Source organism: Maniola jurtina, chromosome 21, assembly GCF_905333055.1.
Source record: "Maniola jurtina chromosome 21, ilManJurt1.1, whole genome shotgun sequence".
Classification (NCBI taxonomy): domain Eukaryota; kingdom Metazoa; phylum Arthropoda; class Insecta; order Lepidoptera; family Nymphalidae; genus Maniola; species Maniola jurtina.
In genome coordinates, this window is record NC_060049.1 from 2,654,433 (window position 1) to 2,682,146 (window position 27,714).

At 38.7% G+C, this 27,714-nt stretch overlaps 1 long non-coding RNA gene across 1 annotated transcript; it reads right to left on the bottom strand.

The window, feature by feature from the left end:
• Positions 1–1,527: 1,527 nt before the first annotated feature.
• On the bottom strand, positions 1,528–24,628 carry LOC123876089. Its single transcript, XR_006798254.1, has 3 exons — positions 24,540–24,628; positions 9,934–9,940; positions 1,528–1,538 (listed from the first exon to the last, which is right to left on the bottom strand). It is a non-coding gene; the product is annotated as an uncharacterized LOC123876089 (long non-coding RNA).
• Between the last annotated feature and the right edge of the window lie 3,086 nt (positions 24,629–27,714).

The following is a 27,714-nucleotide window of genomic DNA, read 5'->3' on the forward strand; positions in this document are numbered from 1 at the left end:
ATCTAATTTGAATTCTAATCGCTTACCAATAAAGTCCAAAAACGTAGTCCATTCCTTCGGCTTGCCCTCACCGATCACATTCACATAAATTAACTCATCATCGGATCTGTCCGATTTGTCCGATTTACTACACTCACTTATTTTGTGAACCCGTTTTCCCACTGATTTACACCTCCGGGCAAAATGGCCCCGGGATTTACACGTAAAACAAATAGCTTGAATAGCTGGGCAACGCTGCCCGTCACAAAAATCCTGGCCGCATCGATCACACGCACGGCACTCCCGGCGCACGGGCCGCGCCAGCCGGCGCTCCTCGCCGCGCGCCCCGTCGCGCCAGGAGCCGCGCGCGCGCCTCGGCCCCGACCCGTCGCCTCGATCCCTGCCTCGTCCAGCCTCGCGAGCGCTCCGACCGGCCACTCCATCCACCTGTATGCTCGTACTTGCCTCCTGTATTTGACGGCTTTCATGTCTGGATGCCTCATCAGCCTCGCAAATTTGCACCGCCTTCGCCAGATTTAGATCATCCGTCCTCAACAGGCGATCTCTCACGACATTATTAGATATACCGCATACGATCCGATCTTTTATTAAATCATCCGTGAGCTGCTCGAATTTGCAATCTTGGCTTAGTAATCTGAGGGCGGTTACATATTTACCTATAGGCTCACCTTCGCTTTGATTTCTTGTAAAAAATTTAAATCTTAACATCGTCACGTTAGCCTTTTTGGTTCCAAAAAAGTCATCAAATTTACTTTTTAAACATTTCAGGTCGTCTGCACTTTCACCCTTACTGTACGTGAATGTAGAATAAATTTCGTAACCGTCTGGCCCGATGAGGTTTACCATCAAGCTGGCCTGCACATCCTGAGTTTCCTTTATTATCCCTGATGCTTTGAGGAATATTTCAAATTGCTTCCACCATTTTGACCATGCATCGGCCCGTGCGGCCGGACTTCCTTCAATGTTAAGCTCGGGTGGCGGTCGAGCGTGCTCCATTCTTACTATTTTTTATTTATCACTTTACTATTAATACTATTATGACTTATTATTTCAATATAACATCATAATTATCCTTTATTTTATCCTTTTTCACTCTCGCACGCTGTCACCATGTAATGAAACAAGGCTGGGCGACCAACAACTAATTTATTATCAAAATACCCTCAAGTACATTATAGTAATAATTACACTACAGTGTCCTTCCAACTCCGGCAATTACCGTAATTGCGAAATAAAGAAAAGAAATTTCGAAATATGGTGACGAAAACAGAAAAATGGAGCTGTTTACGTCCAGTCATATTTTGTTGAATACCTCAATGGCTCATTGGCAAGAAGGTAAAGCCCGCAGTCCCCGTTGAACGGGAATAGAGAACGGGGACCACGGGACAAGACAATCCCGCTGTCCCCGTTAACGGGGACACGGTTAGCGGGGCCAACGGGATTACACGTATTTTAGTGCTATCTCGAGGTGCTGGTATGGTGCGCACTGCGCACGCAGGGTCTAGGAGCACATGAGTCTAGATAATAATATGGAGGCTCTTCCAGGCATTGTAAATTGTTAGGTATATCACATGCCGTAAACCACTTACTTACCTACTCAGTAGGTAGGTTAGGTGGGTACCTACATAACAAGATAACCAGACATGCAAATGTAAGTCGAGCGGTATTAAATAACATTATTTATGTAACACACAACCGACCTTGCCGGAACACCTGGTTAACGTCTGAACAGTTTACTTTATTTTGACTGCATTCAAACAATGCACGCTTGCAACAAAACCTACAAATGGTACCTATTCCTACTTACTTATCTATATTTGTATATTTTTCAAGGTTAGCTCTAGGACTGTTTACGACCTTTGTCATCCGCCTTGTAAATGATGGCGTTTTCGTACAAGTACCAGCACTTGAATATACCAACAGGTAGTCGTCCCGGCGCGGCGCGGCATTTCTGTAGAGCCCGGGAAACAGCTTGGACCTGAAGCAGCGTAGTTGGAGAAAGTTGGCGAATCCGGGAAGCGAAAGCCGACGTATCAACCAATCGCGTGCACTCGCGCCGACTGATCAACCAATCGCATGCACCCGCCGTTCGCCAGCCAATCGCATCAATACTCAAGTTGTAGCGAACTTAATAACTACCTACAGCCCAAGTTTGCACCGAATCGAAGGCTTTCTCATAGTCCACAAACGCTAAGCAAAGTGGCGTGTGGAAGCCCCTACAGGAGACCTATGTCTAGATCGTTTGATAAGGATGAGTGATGAAATGATGATACCGAGAAATTATTATTAACTAGAGGATGCCCGCGACTTCGTCCGCGTGGATTTGAATTTTATAGATCCCGTAGGAACTGTTTGATTTTCCGGGATAAAATGTTGCCTATTTCGATTACAGGGACGCAAGCTACTTTGGTACCCAATTTCATACAAATCGGTTAAGTGGATGTATCTTTAGGTATCCCGCGAGAACTCTTTGATTTTCCGCGATAAAAAAGTAGCCTATGTCCGTCCCCGGGATATTATCAGCTAGCCCTGTACCAAATGTTGTCAGAATCGGTTACACTGTTGGGCCGTGAAAAGGTAGCAGACAGACAGACAGACAGACACACTTTCGCATTTATAATATTAGTATGGATATGGATTGTCAGTTACCTACTGTTTTTCACAGTTGTGCGCATTGTTTTGTGCGATTAAATTTATTAACCTATTCTGTTGACCTCTTTGACATATAAAAAGTAGGTAAACTTATTTTATCGTTTTAACAACAATCAACTACAATAATATTATCTTAAGCAATTAACATTAACATTTTCCGATAAGTTAACTGTAAAACGCAAACAAGCATTCTTTGCAGTTTGCGTCCGAATTCAGGTTAACGTTTCTGAATATTTCGAAGAACCGTTCAGTAGTGCATTAAGGTAGTCGCATACCATTAAATGATCCGCAAGAGCCGCCAAAGCCGCGAGAATCGCAAGAGGCAGGCGTGACGCATTTTTCAATACCTACTGAAAATCCTTTTGTGGTCGACATTCGTCATCAAATCTACTAGCATAAAATGTTTTTTTTTTCAGCGTTTCTGTTACAAACCGCTCAGCTTTGAAAAATTGAAATGCATTCCGGCATCCGAGTTTCATGTCACATATAAGAAGTACTAATGTAGGTATATCTGTTAAGTGGCATGAAATTCAGATGTTGTATATGTAAGTAAGGTACTTTTAGGGCAAGAATAAATAATTGCATGAGCAAGTCAGTTTCGTCTGGTGGCATAACTAGTTAACGAATTAATAAAAAATAAAAAACAAATGTCATAGCTTACGTGACCTCTACTTACATATTTTTATGGTACGCCCTATGCTTCTGACTCTAGTGTGCATTTTTAGTACTTAAAAAGGTTGCAGCTTTTGCGATGTTTGCACCCCCTCAGTGTTGCAATGTGTGATGTACATTGCGCGTTGTTATTCATGTACATAATACTCGTAAGAAGAAAAACAAGCAAGAAATTACATGCCTCAGGTAGAGAGTACAAAGAAAAACGAAGTCGATTAATTACTCAAAAATGATGTACTTTCATTACTCAAATGCTATAGCATCTCTACATCTCTACATAGGTAGTATAAAACAAAATCGCTTACCGGCGGCGTCCGTCCTTCTGTAAGCTTAGATCTTTTAAACTACGCAACGGATTTTGATGCAGTTTTCACCAATAGAGATTCAAGAGGACGGTTTATATCTAGACGCACGTATAATTTTGTGTATTATTTGTAGAAATATGACGATAATAATTGTTCAAAATGTCGGAAGAAATCAAGCTGACTGAGAGTTTTCATCGAAAATGCTAACCCCCGACCCAAAAAGAGGGGTTTTATAAGTTTGACGTGTGTATCTGTGTATTTGTCTGTGGCATCGTAACTCCTAAACTAATAAACCGATTTTAATTTAATTTTTTTTTTATTATTTGAAAGGTGGCTTGATCGAGAGTGTTCTTACTATAATCGAAGAAAATCGGTTCAGCCGTTTGAAAGTTATCAGCTCTTTTCTAGTTATTGTAACCTTCACTTGTCGGGGGTGTTATAAATTTTTAATTTACACTTGTGGCTTTGATTGTTCAGAGAAGGCTAACGCAGTTGTTAATTTGTTTGGAAAATAATGATTCATAATGATTCACTATAAAAAATGTTGGAGATGGGGGATCCCAAGAGACTTCGTAAACGGTGACGACTAACTAAATATTTTAACTTAAAAAAACTTTGCAAAGCTATCTAAGTGTGATATTTAGTTTTTTTTTAAGTTTTGACTACTACCGCCGCCGTATGAACTGCACACATGTTTTTAGAGTTCCATATGTCTAGTGAAAAAGGAACCCTTATAGGATCCATTTTCTTGTCTGTCGGTCGTGTCTGTGAAATCCCGTCAAGGGAATCAAAACTATACGTTTAGATAGATAGATAGAACACTTTATTGCACACAAAAACACATGTAAAGTAACACAACACAAAAAGAAGAAAACAGAAAAAACAATTGTGTGCAAAGGCGGCCTTATTGCTTGGAGCAATCTCTACCAGGCAACTCTACCAGGTTACTTCCTGTTGATCTACAAACATGGGCAGATAGCTAAATCTTATCCAAGCACAAGTAAAGGGAAAAATCCGAAAAATGTCAATTCGTGGTTATATCACAAAACAATACAAGAAATGGTATTTCTTGTATAATGGTACGAAACCTTTCGTATGAGAGTCCCACTCGCCCTTGACCGGATTTCAACCCCCGACCCAAAAAGAGGGGTGTTATAAGTTTGACGTGTGTATCTGTGTATTTGTCTGTGGCATCGTAACTCCTAAACTAATAAACCGATTTTAATTTAGTTTTTTTTTATTATTTGAAAGGTGGCTTGATCGAGAGTGTTCTTACTATAATCGAAGAAAATCGGTTCAGCCGTTTGAAAGTTATCAGCTCTTGTCGGGGGTGTTATAAATTTTTAATTTACACTTGTATTTATTGTTGGTTTGTTTGGATTCTAAAAAATGCTGCATAATGAGAATCAAATGGCCTTAATCAAAACGAATGTTCAATTATAAATCCCTATGATCCAGGTCACTCTGTTGTCACGGTGGCAAAGCATCAAGATTGTCGCTTCATAAAAATACAAATGCCTGTTTAACAAGTGAAATGGAGTCTTCACCGTCAACGCATTATGAGTGTTTGTTACAATATTGTGATTTTCATAAGCTGTAAACAATGTGATATTCAGCACTGATACAATTTACATGTATAATGAGTTTATCCATACGTATTTAAAAGGATAAACTGACTAACCGTCGCGATGTTTCAAACGTTTAGACCAAAGGTTGCCAGACTTTTATTTCTCATAGACCACTTTCAAAATTTAGCTGGTGCCGGTGGACCCCTGCAGCTATATTTCTACCATATTCCCAAAACTGGACAAAAAAATGTGAAGATTAGGTATAACTCTAGATATACTTAGGTAGGTCTATGAATTATGATTTTGTGGTTACATCACAAAAAAAAACTTATAAATAATAATTAGTTTTTTCAATTATCAAAGTAAGATAACTATAGGTATCAAGTGGGGTATCATAATAAGAAAGGGTTTTACCTACGTTTTCACATAGTCTAAACAGATTTTTATTTTTACGCATTTTTATGTATTTGATTTATCGTGCAAAATGTCGGAAAAATACCAGAGTACGGAACCCTCGGTGCGCGAGTCTGATTCGCACTTGGCCAGTTTTTTACAAAGGTAGGCTTTTTGACGTAAGCGATACCACCCGAGCTATCGGTCAAAATATGAAAATACTAGCTGACGCCCGCGACTTCGTCCGCGTGGATTTAGGTTTTTCGAAATCCCGTGGGAACTCTTTAGTTTTCCGGGATAAAAAGTAGCCTATGTGCTAATCCAGGATATTATCTATCTCCATTCCGAATTTCAGCCAAATCCGTCCAGTAGTTTTTGCGTGAAGGAGTAACAAACATACACACACACACACACACACATACAAACTTTCGCCTTTATAATATTAGTGTGATGATAGAATGATCTCCATTTACAAAGTTTCAACTCATAACAATCAACTCACGCCACGGTTTATCAATTTAGTCAAGATATCGATAAGTAGCCGTGTTATTATGATAACATATCAATAGTCGAATGTTACACAATGCTGACGTCACTAGACTTTATCAGTTTCTTTTTTGTAAAACGCAAAAGACGGCATATTTTTTAATTCACTCTTAAGGTCTAACCACACTGATGCACTTTCAACTTGCGTTAGACGCATGCGCTAACTACCCAGACGTATCTATGCCTGTATGCATGCCTCACAATCAATAGTGCATGCACAAATCTCTGGAATGTAAGTACTTGCTGTAACTCTCTTGTATTCTCTCGTTTGTGCATGTGTCTACTCATCTATCTATTACATGCATTATTTCTTCAGCTTACAATATGACGTATACCACCACGCAAGTTGAAATGTAGTTAGGCCTTAAGAAATTGCTATCTGCCTTTCTTCTATTCTAGGTCAACGGGAAGTACCCGATAGGTTTTGATTCCTTAGACTGGTCTTGACAGACATACAGATAGATAACGAAGTGATCCTATCTGATAATAGGCTTTGTCGAACGGGTTATTTTTTTAATTTAAATCAACCAATCGTTCAATGGCAGACAAAAAAAATGTAATTACCTAGGTATATCTAATTGTTTACCCATTCTATTAGGTAGGTAATTTAAAGTTTTTTTATTATTGCAGGGTCTGCGCTTGACTGCTTATTCAATTGTAATCCCTTACTTAATAAAATAATAATAATAATATCGGCTTTGACGCAACGTCATGCCAAAACGTTAAATTATTTCTAGTCATCCCATAGCCGGCTCTCTCGTAATAAGAAAGGTTTAGGCAATAGTTCGTTATGCTGGTCAAGTGCGGATTGGCAAATTTCACATTCCTTTGAGAAGAAGATGTTTTTCTTCACAGTTGAAGCAAGTGATATTTAATTGGTTAAAACGAACATAACTCGCAAAAGTTAGAAGTGCCTGCCCGGGATCGAACCCGACTCTCCGAACGACTCTCCGGGATCGACTCTCCGAACCTACCGATGACGTCATAATCATTAGGCTTTTACTGCTATTATTTATTATGTATACCATATTATAATTAAATGACTTATTTGTTTTTAAAATTGGTCTTTTTAACCCCCGACCCAAACAGAGGGGTGTTATAAGTTTGACGTGTGTATCTGTCTGTGGCATCGTAGCTCCTAAACGAATGAACCGATTTTAATTTCGTTTTATTTTGTTTGAAGGTGGCTTGGCTTGATCGAGAGTGTTCTTAGCTATAATCGAAGAAAATCGGTTCAGCCGTTTGAAAGTTATCAGTTCTTTTCTAGTTTTCTTATAGAGGTTTTTAATGTGTCGGGGGTTTTTTAAATTTTGAGTTATTACAAATTGTGCCGGGAGTCCTGAATTAAGTTTGCAAAACCTGTACCTCAGGATCCCCTAATTTTTTTTGTACTTATTTTGTATTTATTACATTTATTGAGATTCATAATAGATATTAGATACAATTAGTACGAGATGTTATTGAGGAAACGCTCCGCCATTATTTCCCCCTGGTTTCCATATCCGCCATAATGTTTCCATTGTTGTTTGTTACACATACAGATTAAAACAATAATGAGGATGTTGTTTAATTAGGTGATTGAAGCGCTAGGTATTTTGCAGAATTCCCTGTCATACTGCCATAGTTCACTCTGATATAATATTGCTATCAATAATATATATTAAACTAGAGGATGCCCGCGACTTCGTCCGCGTGGATGTAGGTTTTCGGGGATAAAAGTTGTCTATGTCGATAACATGGACGCAAGCTACCTCGGTACCAAATTTCATACAAATCGGTTGGGCGGATGGGTCTTTAGGAATCCCGTGGGAACTCTTTGATTTTCCGGCATAAAAAGTAGCCTATGTCCGTCCCCGGGATATAAGCTAGCTCTGTGTCAAATTTCGTCAGAATCGGTTAAACTGTTGGGCCGTGAAAAGGTAGCAGACAGACAGACAGACACACATTTATAATATTAGTATGGAAGTATGAATATGAATTGATGATCATCATCAACATGATTAACGACGACCTGCCTGGTGCAGTGGTAAGAGCTGTGGTCTTATTAGTGGGAGGTCCCGGGTTCGATTTCTGGCCGGGGATTAGAATTTCATAATTTCTTAATCTCTGGTCTGGTCTGGTGGAAGACATCGGCCGTGGATAGTTAGTAGTTACCATGCTACCGGCAAAGCCGAGCCGCCAAGCGATTTTACGTTCCGGTACTCCGAGCCATGCTACTGGATGAGGGAGGAGGGTCTGGCTGTGACGTCCGTACAATGGAGTGTTATTCACCGCTCAACCCATTATCACAAAAATAGGATGCGCTATAAATAGCTCGCTAACCCACGTGCTAGGTGCTAGTAGGGTGACAATGAACAGCAACCTATTTTATTGATGGACATATACCTTTTCGAGAGCAAGCAACCATAACCTTCCTGTTCCCAACCACTTCCCATCGCCCGCCAAAGTATACGAACCAACTAGGAACCACAAATTCGTTTTATACGTGACGTTAATGGATCGGCAAAATGTATGAGCTGGTTTTCTTCTCACGCTGATGATCCAAACCACACAACATAATATCAAAAGCTGTCAGCGCCGACGATCAGCCTGAAAATAAAGTCCTGCATCTCTCAAAATCCTAAATGTTACCCTTCGACGTGGCGTAGTTACCTATATCAAACACTTGTAGACGGACACTGTACATTTAATGTATCATACAAGATACAACCACATGAGTAGATATCCATAACAACACCATGTTTTATGATGATTTGATTCATACATATTCATACCTAACAAATTAAACATTAGATAACATCGTTGTAAAATATGTGTGGAAAAAGATCTGACTAATAAGATGATTCATCCATTATGAAATCACTGGGGCAGTTCACATGTGAACACTAGTTAGATGAATCCTAAATCCACGCGGACGAAGTTGCAACTTCATCCGCGTGGATTTAGGACGCGCAGACGCAGGCTTAGCAATAGAATAGGGTTCCGTGGGCACCCTTCGAGTACGGAACCCTAATAACAGGGTATATCTACAAGATCCTCATCTAGTAGATATACCCTGACTTCGTCTGTGTTGGTGTTAGCTGGCGGCCGTGCTCTACCTTTTTGGAGTGTTTTTTTTTTTGTTAAAACTGACTGGAAAGCGCTCTAAGGAAGGTGCCGTGCGTATGTCGGCGAGCGCCGGCACAGACGGGGCCATACTTGTATAGTTTAACTAACTTGTAACAAATAACTACAAACTTGACATTGGCTAATCTTTGTAAAGCCAGACGAGAGAGGAAAAAAAAAGATATACCCTGTATTGTAGGGTTCCGTACTAGCCGGCGACTACACACATCCACGTGGTTAAGGAACCTATTCCTTAAAAATCCCGCGGATGCCACAGACAGATTTACAGATACACAGATACACACGTCAGACTTATAACACCCCTCTTTTTGGTTCGCGGTTAAAAACTACTTTACCTACTTACTTTTTATCTGTAATCAAAGTCATTTTATCTTACCTACCCACTTAAAATGTCTGCCGCAGCTGATAACATACCTACCTACATTATATTGCCCCATTTCCATTGTCAAACAAAAAACAATTAGAATCCGCGGGGAATTTACGCAATCGCAGAAAAAAAGTGTATTTTCCAACACAATGACTGAACTGGTGGGATTGTGATGTCAATCGGAATCGAGCTTATCTTGTATTCAAAACTGAGAGCTGTTTCTTCTGGAAAATAACTAACCTGCCCCTTGCTTCATCATCATCACTACATGATCACTACCCATCGCCAACCAACTACTGAGCACAGATCTCCTCTCAGAATGGTAGGGGTTAGGCCATAGTCTGCCACGCTGGCCTAGTACGAAGTGGCAGACTTCACACAATTTTTTGAGAACGGTATGGAAAACTCTCAGTTTAAAAAAAAAACGGCCAAGTGCGAGTCGGACTCGCGCACTGAGGGTTCCGTACTCGAGTATTTTTTTGACATTTTCTTGGATTATAGCTTAGAACACTCTCGATCAAACCACCTTTCAAACAAAAAAAAACTAAATTAAAATCGGTTCATTAGTTTAGGAGCTACGATGCCACAGACAGATACACAGATACACATGTCAAACTTATAACACCCCTCTTTTTGGTCGGCGGTTAAAAACTACTTACTAAAATATCGATAAATAAATATCATCACTAGTATGCAATTTTACAAAAGGGGTTTAGCACTTGTAAAGACTCACTTAAACCAATTTGTTTTAAAGACTTCAGCTTCTCAAAGGCTTCGTTCGTACAGGAACGCTTGCTAAGCAATTTCCTTTGTCGAGGAGTTAATAGGTATATCTTTGGTAATAAGTTGGTATTTGATGTTACATAACCTTATTCCCTTTCTGAATTTAAATGGAATAGGCCCGAAAAAACTTTCATGGTTGAATTCAAAAGTTTTTTTTTATATTTTTTATACAGAATGTTTGGTAATTATTTTATAATGACGACACGTACCTACCCATGCTACTTTGATCTGATAAACACAATGCTGAAGTATAATGACGAAATAAAATTATAAAAATTTCCATACAAAATTATAAAAAAATAATTATGGGCCATCTTTAGATAGGCCGAGGCCAACGATCTCAGCGAGTTAGGGTACATTAGGGCCATGAAAACTTGGTCATAAAAAAAAAATTATTTCGTCATTTTACTTCAGCATTGTATTTATCAGATCAAAGTGGCATGGGTACGTGTCGTCATTATATACTAATTACCAAACACCCTGTATATGACTAGGTAGGTAAGTTATGTTTTGGGGTGGTGCCACAGATGAAAATGTACATTTGTGCTTTGTTTGTATCTGTGACACCAACAACAAATAAATGCGTTTTCTTTCTTTCCTAACAACATTAGAAAGAAAGAATTCTTTCTTTCTAATCTTTTCAAAGGTGTCTGAAGTCTTCCAATCCGCACTTGCCCAGCCTGGCGGATTATATGGCCTAAGCTTTTCTCTTTTTGAGCCGTTCTAATCGTGAGCGGGCTATGGGTTAATCATGATGATGAAAAAAGTTAGACAGATTGATTCCAACTGTCGATCGGAAAAATATTATCTTTGGAAAAGTCGATCCGTCTATTGTCGCGTCAATGACTCATCGTCCTTCGGCCATTCGGCATGATATTCCATTCCGAGTTAGGAAGGTAGTCTAGTTATTCTTGTTAGTAATGAGGCCGCCTTTTATGTACGGTGGAAAATCTGCTATAACAGCCCGTTTATATTAATCTAGTCACTAGATCCAGTAAGGCCTTTCCATCGCTGACTGAAATGGTTAAATCGACTTTAAGAGTAAATCAATAACTTTGAAGCGACTGTTACAAGTTTCGACTGTCCACCTTGAATTCTTTTTAAACCCCGACCCAAAAAGAGTAGTGTTATAAGTTTGACGTGTGTATCTGTGTATCTGTCTGTGGCATCGTAGCTCCTAAATTAATAAACCGATTTTAATTTACTCGTTCTTACTCGTAGCTATAATCCAAGAAAATCGGTTCAGCCGTTTGAAAGTTATTAGCTCTTTTCTAGTTACTGTAATCTTCACTTGTCGGGGGTTTAATTTACACTTGTATTCCTATTTACTACTGTAAAACTAGTCTAAAGATGTCCGTATCTTTGTGATCCATTTATCATCCTAACAACTTTCCCTGAACCCAATGACGAGTCAATAAGCTGACTTAGGTGCCTCCGAGGTTCTAATTATATAATAGCTCTATGCCAAATCCGTCTATATGTCCACCATAAATCAAATAGGGTGGTACTAGCGACGACGTCCAAACTCCAAAGCGCCTCACCATACCACACTAGAGACAAGTGTAAATTAAAAATTTATAACACCCCCGACGATCCAAAGTATTTGAGTTTTCCAAAACATCATTTTCAAATAAATAATTATGTATTTAGGCAACGTCCATCTTGACAGCTTGACATTTGTCTATTGACATAATATTATGAACCTAACGGTTATCTAACCTTCTTTTCTACAAGAAAACTAGAAAAGAGCTGATAACTCTTAAACGGCTGAACCAATTTTTTTAGATTATAGCTAAGAACACTCTCGATCAAGCCACCTTTCAAACAAAAAATACTAAATTAAAATCGGTTCATTCGTTTAGGCGCTACGATGCCACAGACAGATACACAGATACACAGATACACAGATACACAGACACACAGATACACAGATACACACGTCAAACTTATAACACCCCTCTTTTTGGGTCGGGGGTTAAAAATACGTAGTAGTAATACCTCAATGAGAAAAATAAACCAAATTGCGCCACAGAAAACAAATCCGGGGCACATAATATGGACAACAGCGCCTGCCGCTGTGCCAGGATTTTTGTATTTTCCTATTTCAGTTGAAATCCTACATGCTACTGTATTAATGTGAACCGGCCACAAGGAATTGCAATAACACTGGATGCATTATGCATGGTTATCTATAAATAATAAATATTTTCCGATAAGAAAATGTTCCGTCATAACTCATAAGTTATAGCTCATAAAAGTAAAAAAGGTATGGTAGGTATAATATAGTTTTATTTTTAGAATAAAATAAACAGTAATTAATAATTATTATTTATTTAACAAGACTTTAACAAATAAAAAAACTTTATTACTCGCCACGAATAATTGATTCTTTTTGTATGCAGATCAACTTTCGAATACTAAAATGTCAATTCATTTATTGCACCAAGTCCTAGGTATCTACTATCGACCGCTCTAAAGCCTGAATTATCCAAGTCATATACATTTTAAGCAATTAAATAAAACTTGCTTTAGCTTTAAAAAACCGGCCAAGTGCGAGTCAGACTCGCGCACTGAGGGTTCCGTACTCGGGTATTTTTTTCGACATTTTGGACAATAAATCAAAAACATAAAATAAATAAAAATCTGTTTTAGAATGTACAGATAAAGCCCTTAAAGATTGTAAATACGGAACCCTTCATATGCGAGTCCGACTCGGACTTGAGCGGTTTTTCATTCGTTAGGAAGATTATATCAATGGTTTTTTTCATGGGCATAATTATATTATTGAACAAAAACTATACATTACCCGTTACTTACCCAAAAAAACAACTAACAGTTATAAACTAGAAACCCACCTGACGAGACCGATTGTTTACAAAATAGGACTGACGCGACGAGGCACATGGCCGGTTTACCGTAAATTATTTTTATCCTATTTATTTAGGTACTTAAGTACTTATATAGAAGGTTATAAATAAATAACCACATTTGCACTAAATATCAAGGTTGCAAGTCAACCTTATTAAAAAAACATTGTTTTGCTTCTTGATTAAAATCGATCATAATATTATTAAGGTGAGTTATTCGTAGGGTATTTTCATTTTCTATTTTTTAACCCCCGACTCAAAAGAGGGGTGTGTATCTGTCTGTGGCATCGTAGCTCCTAAACGAATAAAGCGATTTTAATTTAGTTTTTTTTTTGTTAGAAAGGTGGCTTGATCGAGAGTATTCTTAGCTATAATCGAAGAAAATCGGTTCATCCGTTTGAAAGTTATCAGAGGTTTTTGTGTCGGGGGTTTTTTAAATTTTGAGTTATTTAAAGAGGTGTTGAATTTTAATTTTCTTAGCGCGAGGGCCCACTTCGCCCACGCCTAGCGTCTCTGGATGAGGAAGGCAGTGTTTGGTAGCGCGCTTTTGACAAAGCATATTTCCGAAAGTGGACGCATACAGGCTGATGGATTGGATTTGATTGTGGTAAATGAGTATCATGCCAATCGTGAGTCGGAAGGATTATGGTATTGATTGCATCAAAGTTTGGCAATAGAGGGCGGGACCTTTGGCAATCGACTACACTCATGCTATATTTCATATTTGTAGATATTATCGATATTTCTGGTCATCTGTTGATGATTTCGACCTCGTGACTACGGTAAAAATACTATTATGTACTGTGTATTGTATAACATATTCCTAGAACACTAGTTCATTGAAATTTTAACTTTAAACTTAAATGCCTGAGAGGTTATTTTAGTTTGACCAGGTAGCTAAATACTATATTGTTAGAATATTTTTGTCAAGCGAATTGGAACTTTAGGTGGAGTAGATTTTTCTTTAGTTAGTTGCTTGGTTGCTACGATGGATTGGCATTTAATGGGTCGTCTGCCAACTTTGATGCGTAATTGTAAAAAAATTACTTGGTAATTGTTACACGTGACGTGCCACGTGCTTCGTTACGGTTGCTTTGTTCAGTTCATTATCATCTTTTTTATGAAAATCAGTTTTGTACGGTTTTTCTTGCCGCAGATTCATTTTTATTTATTTTTATTTTATTTTAGGCATTTTTATCAGGGCCTTTTAAGTCTCCCATGAAAAAAACATATTTTTTTGGTTTGTAATTAACAACCTACCTAGGCAGTAAAATTTTACTAACCAAGTTTGCAATTTACTAGAAATGTACCGAGTACAAAGTCACCGAGTACCTACCGAGTTTTACTCGGTTTTACTTGTGCCAACCGGCTCCAATCAAAAGGAAGGCCGTGAGCTTTGTATTTTACTATCTTTAGGTAGGTATCTGACGACCGAATACTCGGCATTTGGACCGAGTTATTCGGCCAAACTACGATTAGCTAAAAAATTGATGAGTATGCCGAGTACCGAGTAATAAACGAGTTCTCGGCCCATCTCTACAATTTATCAAAGTTATCAATTTTGGAAACAAGCTCAGCCATAACAAAATCATGTTTTCAAAGCTTTAAAATAAAAAAAGTCGGGTGAGATGAAATCCATAACCATGGGTAGGTACTCACTCATATTAGAAAGCGGAAGTGTCTATCTGTTCTTTTTACTAATCACGACTCATTTCATTTGGTTTTGTAAAAAGATAGTTACTTAATAGGTAGGTTGCCTAGGCAAGCTAGGTATTTCTCAGATGATCGCTCAAAGACTACTCACATTCGCCAAAAAATCGGTCAAACTCAAGTGTGAGCGGACATGCATACGAAGGGTTCCGTGCTATACGAGAAATAACCGCCATTATGAGATTTTTATTATTTGTTGTTATAACGGCAAAAGAAATACACATTCTGTGAAAATTTCAACTCTCTACATATTATAGTTCACGAGATACAATACAGCGTACAGCACGCTGACAGACATACAAGGACGCGGGATAGCGCAGGCTTCCTCTGATCAACCCAATTTCGCCCCACTATTGAGTATGGGTCTCCTCTCAGAATGAGAAGGGTTTAGGCCATAGTCTGCCACGCTGGCCCAATGCGGATTGGCAGACTTCACACATCTTTGAGAACATGGAGAACTCTCAGGCATGCAGGTTTCCTCACGATGTTTTCCTTCACAGTTAAAGCAAGTGATATTTAATTGCTTAAAACGCACATAACTGAAAAGTTAGTGGTGCGTGCCCGGGATCGAACTTCCGACCTCCGATTAGGAGGCGGACGTTCTAACCACTAGGCTATCATAGCGCAGGCTTAGTAATAGGTAATAGCACTTAGGGTCCCCTTGGCATTCACCGTGCATGGAACCCTAGAAATTATAGCCAACAGAGGCGCCAGAATAATAAAAGAAATAAAGATTACAATGATGTTTCATTAAATTATAATTAATACAGATTACAACGAGGGCGTGTGTCTGTGTATACAGGGTGCAACCAGAACGCTAGCAAAAATGAAGACAGATGATAAACAGATTACTGAAAAGATACCACAGAAAACCTCCACTTTTTTTGATGTAAGATCCGTTAGGACAATTTTTTTCGTATAAAATATAGCCTATGTCACGCAGACCTTTACAACGAATCAATTGACACCTCATTCATCTAAATCGGCCCAGTAGTTTAGGCACTACGGTGGAACACACAGAATCTGGATACAAACATACATACATACTTAGATACATACATAGACTGCAAAAATCATCACCTTCCTTCTGGCTTTGCCGCAGTCGGGTAATAAGGCAATTTATTTATTAAGGTTGTTGGCATTGAATTGAATTCAAAATTCAAATTTAAAATATTTTTATTCAATCAGACTTTTACAACTTTTGAATCGTCAAGAGCATCTACCACTGGTTCGGAATGCCTTTCCTACCGAGAAGAACCAGAAAGAAACTCGGCGGTTGCTCTTTTAAAAGATTTGATATGCTTACAGTAAAATTCTTCTGTGTTTAGGTAGTATAATAATAACGCTAACTTTTTGCTAGCGTTATAGTTATACACGCTGTATATGCCGCTGCGACATATAGGCTACTACAAAGTTAAAAGGTCATTGAATCTGCATGCTTATTAAAAACAGGCGTAACTAGTTGCCATGTACGTATTTATTATTTGTGATTCGATATGCGCCAACCGATGCCTACCTACAGTGGAAAATAACCATAGTACGCGACAGGTCGAGGTGGCAATCAGGACGCCCAGCACACCCGCACACTTCCGCGCTAACCCGGTGAGGGATAGCGCGGGTGTGCGGGGCGCCCCCCGCCTCATACCCCTATTGCCATCTCGACCTGTCGCAATATGTATTCTATGATTTAATTTGAATAGTTCTATAGTGACCTTACTAAAGTTTGTAATTAGTTTATTGTAACAAATTAATTGGTTTAGTTGGGAGTGCTGGATTTTGTTTTATTTTTAAACAATTTGTTGCCTAATAATAATAAGTACATAGGATATCTATATGGTAGTACATACTAGCAACTACATAGTAGCTAATGTCATGCTATTATAGCAATAAGTCATTGTATTATAGTAATATATTCTGTGACCTTAGATAGTATATAGAATAGTTTTCCTTTTTGGGACAAATTTCTAGAGCCAATTGATTGAGAAACATTTTTTGGGACTAAAGTATCTTCTAGGCAAGCGTGCTCCCACCTAAGCAATTACCTACCTTACTTAATAAAATAATTATAATTAATTTTTCATCATTATTGTCGTCAAGCGTAAGCCATCTTGGAATAATTGTTTTGTTGGTTTGTCCTTCAATCACGTTGCATCGGAGACACGGATCGACCTTGGATCGACGTGATTTTTTGCATGAGTATATTAAAAGACCTGGAGAGTGACATATGCTACTTTTTATCCCGGAATACCAAAGAATTCTCACGGGATTTTTGGAGACCTAAATCCACGCTGACGAAATCGCGGGCGTCAGCTATTCGTAGTTGGCTATAAAAATGTTTGTATGAAATACTAAAGTACGGTACGGTACGGTAAGTGGTAGTAAGGCTGAAGTTACTACCTACGTAGGTTTATTTCCAAAACAAAAGTTAATCTTGCCACAGGTAGTTAAATATAGCATTGTTGGTTGTTGCTACGCCCATAAATACTATGTTATCAAACCCGATACACGTGGCAAATCGTAAACTTTGAATAGGTATTATTGAACAGTCAAGGCCTTTACTCTAACCACTCGAATGGATGAAAGTTTTTTTTAAATAAAGCGGGCACACGAGCAGGGGTCATCTGATGTCCGCCAATGAACATTTGTAGCACCAGAGGAACCGCCAATGCGTTGCCGGCCTTTCAGGAATTTGTTGGTCCGCCCCTTGAATAATCCCATGTTGTAATCCTTTGGGAGTTGCTTCTATAGTTTGCAGGTGCGTGGCAAAAGAATCTGGCACAACGGGCGGTCGAAGTGCACCAGGCACCCGAATTCTTCGTAATGTAAGACGTTTGAATTCTGCCAAACTTTGACAAGTGTGACTTAAACACATTTCATTCTGACATTCTGACAGATTCTCAGATAAATGTAAGAATTTTGATTCGGTTTTCACCATAGGCGTATATTTCCTGGTCAGTAGGTGCATGCTTGAGAGTTTTCTATCAAAAAATTCTCATTACTAGCCCGAAGTTAAGAAATTGTCGATGTTTCACCCCTGTGTCTCGGAGAGCAAGTAAAGCCGTGAGTCCTGCACCTGATCTCACTCCGGTCGTGTCGGATTACCGTCCCTTTGTACTATGAGAGTAAGGCAATAGAGAGTGCACCTGTGTTTGAAGTCTATGCGCAAACGCAGGTCTATACCACAATAATTCAATCATTAGTGTAGGTAAGTATAGAACTATTCGAATCACCAGTCAAATTCTTGCGTTTATTTTTAACCACCAAAGTTTAGTAACGCATAAATGCTATATCGAGAATCGAACGTGCGACCTGCATTCTAAGCCGTATGACTCACGAACAGTCGAACACGTGTATGCAACTCGATCGATGTCAAATCAATTACCTACCTAGCGTAAAAATCGAAAACGAATCGATAAACCGTTTGCGTAATCGATTGCGTTAGTCGGTAGTTATTTCCTGGTTTAAGAGTTTTGATAATGTTATCAACACGTAAGTCCAACACCAACACAAAACAACGTCATTACTCGTCATCGTCATCGTCATTAACCTGTCGCCAGCTAACTACTGAGAACGGGTTTTCTTTCGGAATGAGAAGGGTTTGTACAACAGTAAACAGTACCAAAGTACACCGTGCTGTCTAAGTGCGGATTGGCAGACTTCATGCATGACTCTCATGACTTTGTGATCTTTATGGAGAACTCTCAGGCAAGCGGGTTTACTCACGCTGTTCTCGTTCACTGTTACAGTAAGTGATATTTAATTGCTTGAAACGCACATACTTACCTATAGTACGCGACAAGGCCGAGATGGCAATCGGGGGGGACGGGGGACGCCCCGCACATCCGCATAGCCCCCGCGCCAAGGGCGAGCGCGGGTGACGTGCGTCCGATTACCATCTCCACCTGTCGCGGACTTACACCTCCGAAAAGTTAGAAGTGTGTACCCGGGGTCGAAGGCTGGACCCCCGAATAAAAAGCCGCAGCACTAGGCTATCACTCTAGAAAATATACAGTTCAAATTACTTCACAATTTTAGTAAACTCAATTTTGCTCGCGAATTCATAAGCGTAGGGTTTTTTTTTTAAATTTAAAATATAAAAGTTTTAAAAATCCATGGATTTTTTTTTTCGGTGACAAAGTATCTCTATGTGTCCATATATTTAAACCACATACCTAAAAAAAATTAATATATGTCTGATTGCACATTTATAACAAAAACTTTTCATGTGTTTGCAGATGTTTATGCTACTAAGTAGTAAGTACCTAGTGTTCTATAAATAAAAACTTCAATTTCTAGTACGAAGCATTCTATTTCCATTCAAAATTCAATGATTCAAGGCCTGTTTTGTATCCACTGATAAGAGTCCTCAATGCAAGTCTAAAATCAGAACGTAGCGGTAGATATATTTAGATTTTAGATACATCTTTGATTCATCAGAATCGGAGCGAATCCGTTACATGACTGTATTTCAAATTTCAAGTAAACGGGTCCCGTTGTTATGTAAACTCATTTCGTAACGGTGTACCGTAATGTATTCCGACTTATGGATTCACTGAAACGCAAAACAACCGAGTAACTGTGGTTTTACAGTGACGCTTTCGCCAGCGCGGTTGGTAAGCGTCGCGGGCCACGAGCTTTGCGTCTCTTGGATCGCTACATAGTCGCGCGGATGGCCCGCGCTGACGGCAATTCGGCCACCGCGCTTACCACCCGCGCGGACGGTAAGCGTCACTGTACAACCAGCCTGAACGTTTCATTTTAGGATCTATACAGACGATTTTTATTAACCCCCCGACCGAAAAAGAGGGGCGTTATAGGTTTGACGCGTGTATCTGTGTGACTGTGGCATCGTAGCTCCTAAACTAATGAACTGATTTTAATTTAGTTTTTTTTTTAATTTAAAAGGTGGCTTGATCGAGAGTGTTCTTAGCTATAATCCAAGAAAATTGGTTCAGCCGTTTGAAAGTTATCAGCTCTTTTCTAGTTACTGTAACCTCCACTTGTCAGGGGTGTTATAAATTTTTAATTTACACTTGTTTGGATTGCAAGCTAAGTGAAAATTGAAGGTTTTAGAGCAGTTAACTGCCCGACAGCACACGGACGGTGGAAGTTTCAGTGCAGTTAATATGTCAACTGCAACATTTAACTACAAGTTTAGAGTTAGCTTGCAGTCCAACAACTGTGTAGTGTAGAATGTAGACTAAATATTACGCCACGCTACGCCGTCGTCTACTCATTTTTTAAGATTGGTTTTTTGCTCTACTTATTGAATATTTCTTAAAATACGAATCTAATTCTATCCCTTTTCTAGTTTATTTCCCTGGTCTTAATAACCGATTTCCAAAAAAGGAAGATGCTAGATTTGATTCTTTTACGGTTTCAATATTTATTATGAGGCACTCATGTTGCTTGAAAGTACATCACGGATGTTGTGTAGACGGTGTCTACAGCAAAAAGTGTAAAACTGGCGCCATAATTATGTATTCATTAGCCAAACGCCACCTACTCATAAAATAATAACTATTCATCACTTCGTCAATATTTTGAAGTCATCTGCTGTTTTGGTAGGTGTTCTATTTTTAAATCGATGGGTGTGGCGTGCGTGCAAGTGCTCATGTCGTTCCAAGATTTCAGCAATTCGCAATATTAGCCCGACTGCCCAAAAAAAAGAGTTTAATGTTTTCAGGGTTCATGTAATTGTACGAGAGTTTTTTATTCCACCATACTTAACTTTTAAACGCCTGAACAGATTTCGATGTATGGTCTCTCTTTCTCTCTTTTGTGATGTAACCACAAATTCACGGTTTTCAGATTTTTTCCCTTTGCTTGTGCTATAAGAGCTATCTACCTGCCAAATTTCATGATTCTAGGTCAACGGGAATACCTACCCTATAGTTTTCTTGACAGACACGACAGACGGACAGATAGACAGACAAATAACAAAGTGGGTAGTAAGGGTTCCGTTTTTCATTTTAAGGTACGGAACCCTAAAAATTAATATCGACTAGACGCAGAATAGATAATGTTATAATTATTAATACAATGCATATCTTTTAAAATATAAAAAAAATTACACTAACAAAGTTTTTTTTTCTCTTTCGTCTGGCTTTACAAAGATTAGCCGATGTCAAGTTTGTAGTTATTTGTAACAAGTTAGTTAAAATATACAAGTATGGACCCCGTCTGTGCCGGCGCTCGCCGACATACGCACAGCACCCCTTTAGAGCGCTTTCCAGTCAGTTTTAACAAAAAAAAAAACACTTCAAAAAGGCAGAGCACGCCCGCCAGCTAACACCAACACAGACGAAGTCTCGATGTATGGTATATCGTTAGAATCCTTACATCATCTCGAGTGATAATTTAAAAAAAAAAAGTTCAATATGGCTGCCATATCGCCATTTTTAAACGTGAAAGTTTTACTTTTTAGTTCGTTTTTTGACAGGTCAGCTTTGGTATTTTAAAATTAGATTCCAACTACAGTTCATTGATAGTAGAAAAAAAGATTATTTAGTCTTCTCTTTTATTAATACCTAGAAATTATTACTTTGAAACTTGAAAGCCACCGACTACGGGCTGTGCTACGGTCTATTAACTTTTTCACTCCTCTGTTTTAAAGTAAACATCTGATAAAAATAATATGCTAATCATCAAAGCTGTAAAATAATGTAATAAATTAAATTAATTTATGATTGTTATTAATGTTTTTTCGGAAATACACGCGACTTGTGAACGTTTATCATTTTTCCGGGTGCTTGTAACAGCAACGCCAACACGGCTGGGGTGTCTTGCCAAGACCAATTAATTTTTGTAATCCAGGCGAATTTATAAAAATACAAGTTTAAAAAATATAAGTACAGGACATTGCCCGTGACTTTGTCCACCTGCATATAAGTTTTGTTTCAATCCCGTGGTAACTCTTTGTTTTTCAGGAACAACAGTATAAAGTACTGTATGTGATGGACATACGGTCCGGTCCATCCGTTTCACCGATTTTGACAAAATTTGGGACACAGGCTAGTTTTCGTCTTCGAGGATCAAATAGTCAAAGTTCCATCTTAGACCACATCATCACTTTTTGTGTGATTGTGGTCAAGCGCGTGGCTATAATGACTGAAAAAAAAAGTCGCGGGCAGGATCTATGTGTTTTGAATATCTATTTATCCCCTGAAGAAAAAGCTTCTTGATTGAGGACCGTTGGAATATTGTGAATATATCAACCTTCCAAAGAACAGAACGCCTTATCGTGCATGGCAAAATTGAGGCCACCATAGGACAGGAAAGTCGTCTATGTGGTGGAAAAATGAACTGATGAAAGAATTTCATTTCAGCACGAGTGTACCAGGCTATCAGCTAGCAGGGAGAAGTGGCGAATGCTCGTAAGGCGTATAACATCTGACCTCAAAAACGTCACCAGCTCTGCCAAAAGTATTACGACGAAGAATAATAAATTACTCTTCCGTTTAGTCTGTAATGGGCCTGAATCCTTTCTAAATTCAGACCGCTCGCTCCTCTTAAACTTTTTTGACAATTGAACCATATATTTTTTTTAAATATACATATTTTTATTCAGAAAGAAATAATACAGATTTTCACAAATGTTAAAAATACTTAAATATAACCATATTTATATTTACTAAAAAGGTACAGAGCATTTTTGTTACATTCAGTGCCACAAAAGCCACGGTCGGTTTTGCCGGGCACCCCGTTAACTATGTTTTTTTTGCTATTGAGCCTTTAAATCGAAATGTTTGTTTACAATTTTCTTTGACCACAGATGATGCAAATAAATTTTCCACGTGGACATACTACATCGATCGTTAACACTTAATTCGTTAGCGTCCGATCAAAGAAGATCAAACGGAGCCCTGCGTGTCAACATTACCGATACTTGACGCGACGTGTGACATGGTAGTTTAAAATACGCATTACCGTATGGTTAAATTTAACTATTTATTCTGCGTCTTCATTCCCCATACGCATGGCTAAGGTTTGGAATACTCTTCCGCGATCTGTGTTTCCTACCAATTACAATCCGGGTATCTTTAAAACAAGAGTGAATAGGCACCTTCTAGGTAAACGCGTCCCATCTTAGACCACATCATCACTTTCCATCAGGTGTGATTGTGGTCATGCGCTCACCTATAGTGAATAAAAAAAAAATTAACTGCTAAATTTAAGTATTAGTAATATCCACGAGAAGTAGGCTTACGGCTTTACTCGTATTGCACTCGCACAGCATCGATTGGTTCTTGAATCGTTAAAAAATATTCGAAATCAGATGTTGCCCGCAACTTCGTCCATGTAGATAGATATAGGTTTATAAAAATATCGTGGGAACTCTTTGATTTCCCCGGATAAAAAGTAGTCTATCTGTTAATTTAGACCTTCAGTTATCTCCACTCCGTTTAGCCAAATTGGTTCAATCATTATGTTGTGAAGGAGTAACAAATATCCAAATATAGCAAAATATAGCAAATGCCTGCGACTTCGTCAGCGTAGAGTTTTAAATAGTCTAGCAGTGCGTATAAGATACGATATTTGACTTCTTTGCTTGCTGTTTTTAACCCCCGACCCAAAAAGAGGGCTGTTATAAGTTTGACGTGTGCATCTATGTATCTGTATACCTGTGTATCTATGTATCTGTCTGTGGCATCGTAGCTCCTAAACTAATGAACCGATTTTAATTTAGTTTTTTTTTTGTTTGAAAGGTGGCTTGATCGAGAGTTAGGTAGCTATAATCCAAGAAAATCGGTTTAGTCGTTTGAAAGTTATCAGCTCTTTTCTAGCTACTGTAACTTTCATTAATTGTCGGGGGTGTTATAAATTTTTAATTTACACTTGTCATTTTAAATAGACCATAGTAAGATTTTAAGGCATCATCAATTCATCACTTTTATCAGGGATGTGGTGCGCGGTCCGACTTTGACAAAGGTAGGATGGTCCTACCATCCTACCTTTGTCAAAGTCTCGCTATGAAACTTGAGAGCGATGCGCCAAAGTGTGAACAGAAAATGGATTTGTCTACACAGCAACTACAGGGTCTGGACATCGATAAATGAGATGTCATAATAAAAACCATGTTATAAATAAAGCCTGTTTCACAGAGACAGCGCGGCGGCCGCGTGGCCTTAGTCCAATATAAAAATCAGTGACGCAAATCTGTTCCTGGATCCAGTAAAAATAAATTTTTAAATCTCAAAATTTATTATTTCAATGCAATCGGGTCGCTTCTTGAGAAACGGGATTATTTGGGGCGGGAAGGGGATCGCTGCTTGAAATGTTGTGAGGTGAGGTTGTTTAGTGGGAAGAGTGGATACCTACTTATTATTTTTAGCTGTGTCTTTACAAACAGACACATGGGCTCCGGATCAGGAGATTAGTGGCCTCAAAGCAGGTCTTATAGGTCAGGGTTTATACTTTAATCTGACCAATATTATAGGGAAGCTTCGAGATGTCTTCTTGTCCAAGGTTCCTTAGTATTTAAAGACAAGTTTTGGAACAGTGCGCGTTGCCAGAGAGATAATATGGATCCGATATTTGGGACGCTAACTATGGGCTTCATAAGAAAGGTCAGAGTCACACAGCCGGCGATGGAGAAAGCTATGCTCTGAGTTTCGCTACGTGATCAAATCGGAAATGAGGAGAGCCGTTTTTATCTATACGGCAACTACAGGGTCGCACATCAGTAAATGAGATGTCATTATAACAAGTGCAAATTAAAAATTTATAACACCCCCGACAAGTGAAGGTTACAGTAACTAGTAAGAGCTGATAACTTTCAAACGGCTGAACCGATTTTCTTGGATTATAGCTAAGAACACTCTCGATCAAGCCACCTTTCAAACAAAAAAATTAAAATCGGGTCATTAGTTTAGGAGCTACGATGCCACAGACAGATACACAGATACATACGTCAAATTTATAACACCCCTCTTTTTGGATCGGGGGTTAAAAGACCATGTTATAAATAAAGCCTGTTTCACAGAGACAGCGCGGCGGCCGCGTGACCTCAGTCCGATATAGAACCAGTGACGCAAATCTGTTCCTGGATCCAGTAAAAATAAATCTTTATCTCAAAATTTATTATTTCAATGCAATCGGGTCGCTTCTTGAGAAACGGGATTATTTGGGGCGGGAAGGGGATCGCTGCTTGAAATGTTGTGAGGTGAGGTTGTTTAGTGGGAAGAGTGGATACCTACTTATTATTTTTGGCTGTATCTTTACAAAGTACAGACACATGGGCTCCAGATCAGGAGATTAGTGGCCTCAAAGCAGGTCTTATAGGTCAGGGTTTATACTTTAATCTGACCAATATTATAGGGAAGCTTCGAGATGTCTTCTTGTCCAAGGTCCCTTAGTATTTAAAGACAAGTTTTGGAACAGTGCGCGTTGCCAGAAGACATAATATGGATCCCAGACTTGGAAAGCTAACTATGGGCTTCATAAGAAAGGTCAGAGTCACACAGCCGGCGATGGAGAAAGCTATGCTCTGAGTTTCGCTACGTGATCAAATCGGAAATGAGGAGAGCCGCTTTTATTTATACGGCAACTACAGGGTCGCACATGGATAAATGAGATGTCATTATAACAAGTGTTAATTAAAAATTTATAACACCCCCGACAAGTGAAGGTTACAGTAACTAGAAAAGAGCTGATAACTTTCAAACGGCTGAACCGATTTTCTTGGATTATAGCTAAGAACACTCTCGATCAAGCCACCTTTCAAACAAAAAAATTAAAATCGGGTCATTAGTTTAGGAGCTACGATGCCACAGACAGATACACAGATACACACGTCAAGCTTGTAACACCCCTCTTTTTGTGTCGGGGGTTAAAAAACCATGTTATAAATAAAGCCTGTTTCACAGAGACAGCGCGGCGGCCGCGTGACCTCAGTCCGATATAGAATCAGTGACGCAAATCTGTTCCTGGATCCAGTATAAATAAATCTTTATCTCAAAATTTATTATTTCAATGCAATCGGGTCGCTTCTTGAGAAACGGGATTATTTGGGGCGGGAAGGGGATCGCTGCTTGAAATGTTGTGACGTAAGGTTGTTTAGTTGTGCAAAGTTAGTTTACATAATATGGCGAACGGACATTGCCTACTTTTTGTCCCGGAAAATCAAAGAGTTTCCGAGGGTTTTATGAAAAACCTAAATCTACGTGGATGAAGTCGCGGTGCATCTAAATGGTACATAGGTATATAAATATTACATTCTGGAGATCAATCCAATAAGATGATTGTTGTCACTTATTGTCATCAGATCGTCCATGTAAAGTGCCAAGAATGTCCAATGGAGTAATCATTCATTATGTCTTTCACAACTTGGGAATGTTTGGCATCTAATACGACTTTAATGGGATATAGGCAACTTCATGATGTTTTTCTTATTTTATTGTTTTTTTTTTTAAATAATAAAATACAAGAAAAAGTTGAAAACTAAAACCCGACTGCGATCGTCTTAATAAACACTGAAATATTAGAGTAAAATTGTTTTTCTTTCGCTTAGTATATTTTAATGTTCTTGTACTAAATGTTATATTTGTGAGTTCAGGATTTTCTCCTCTTTCATTTGACACCCCACTCGATACAATAGCAAAAACAATTTTTTGGATACCTCCACTTTTTTGATGTAAGGTGATTCATCCGTTAGGTGAATTTTTTTCGTATAAAACATAGCCTATGTCACTCAGACCTTTACGACGAATCAATTGTCACCTCATTCATCAAAATCGGCCCAGTAGTTTAGGCACTAGGGTGGAACACACCGAAATTGGATACAAACATACATACACACATACATACATACATACACAATACATATGACTGCTAAAATCATAACCCTTCCTTTTGACTTTGCCGCAGTCGGGTAAAAATAGCGAATAAACGAACAGACCACCTGATGTTATGTGATTACCACCGCTCATGAACATTTGCAGCACTAGATTAACCGCCGATGCGTTGCGCCGATGTTCCAAACTTTGAAGCTTAGAATCGACCATCGCACTGTCGCCAGTCTTCTAGCTCGATGACCCACCGAATCCAATGCATCAAGCTGCTACTTGGCAGAGCCATCCCATAAATGATACAGTTACAAGGAAATGTGTTTTCCTTATTAACCGACTTCCAAAAAAGGAGGAGGTTCTCAATTCGTCGGGATCTTTTTTTTTTTTTTTTTATGTATGTTCCCCGATTACTCAAAGACCCCTGGACCGATTTGGAAATTTTTTTTTTGTTTGAAAGGGTATACTGTGCAGGTGGTCCCATATAAATTTGGTGAAGATCTGATGAATATCTTCGGAGATGGAGAACAGAACTCCTCAATGAATAAGAGCAAATTTCTCGCGATCAGTGTAATAGCTTAGTAAAACAGTAGGGTTTTAACTGGGCATAGCATATTATAGTACAGTGGGGCCACTAAAAATTGTGAAATAAAAAATTTTCAAAAGAAAAATAAAACCGACTTCAAAAACCAAAAACACTAAAAAGTAGAAAATAATTTTTGTTTAGCTACACATGTAATGTACCTAGGTATGAAGTCGGGCGAGCTTCACTCTTGGATTTCTAATTTTGTTTTAATATGCTCGCTCGACTTCATACCTAGGTACATTACATGTGTAGCTAAACAAAAATTATTTTCTACTTTTTAGTGTTTTTGGTTTTTGAAGTCGGTTTTATTTTTCTTTTGAAATTTTTTTTTTACGAAGTGTTGATTGACTCCG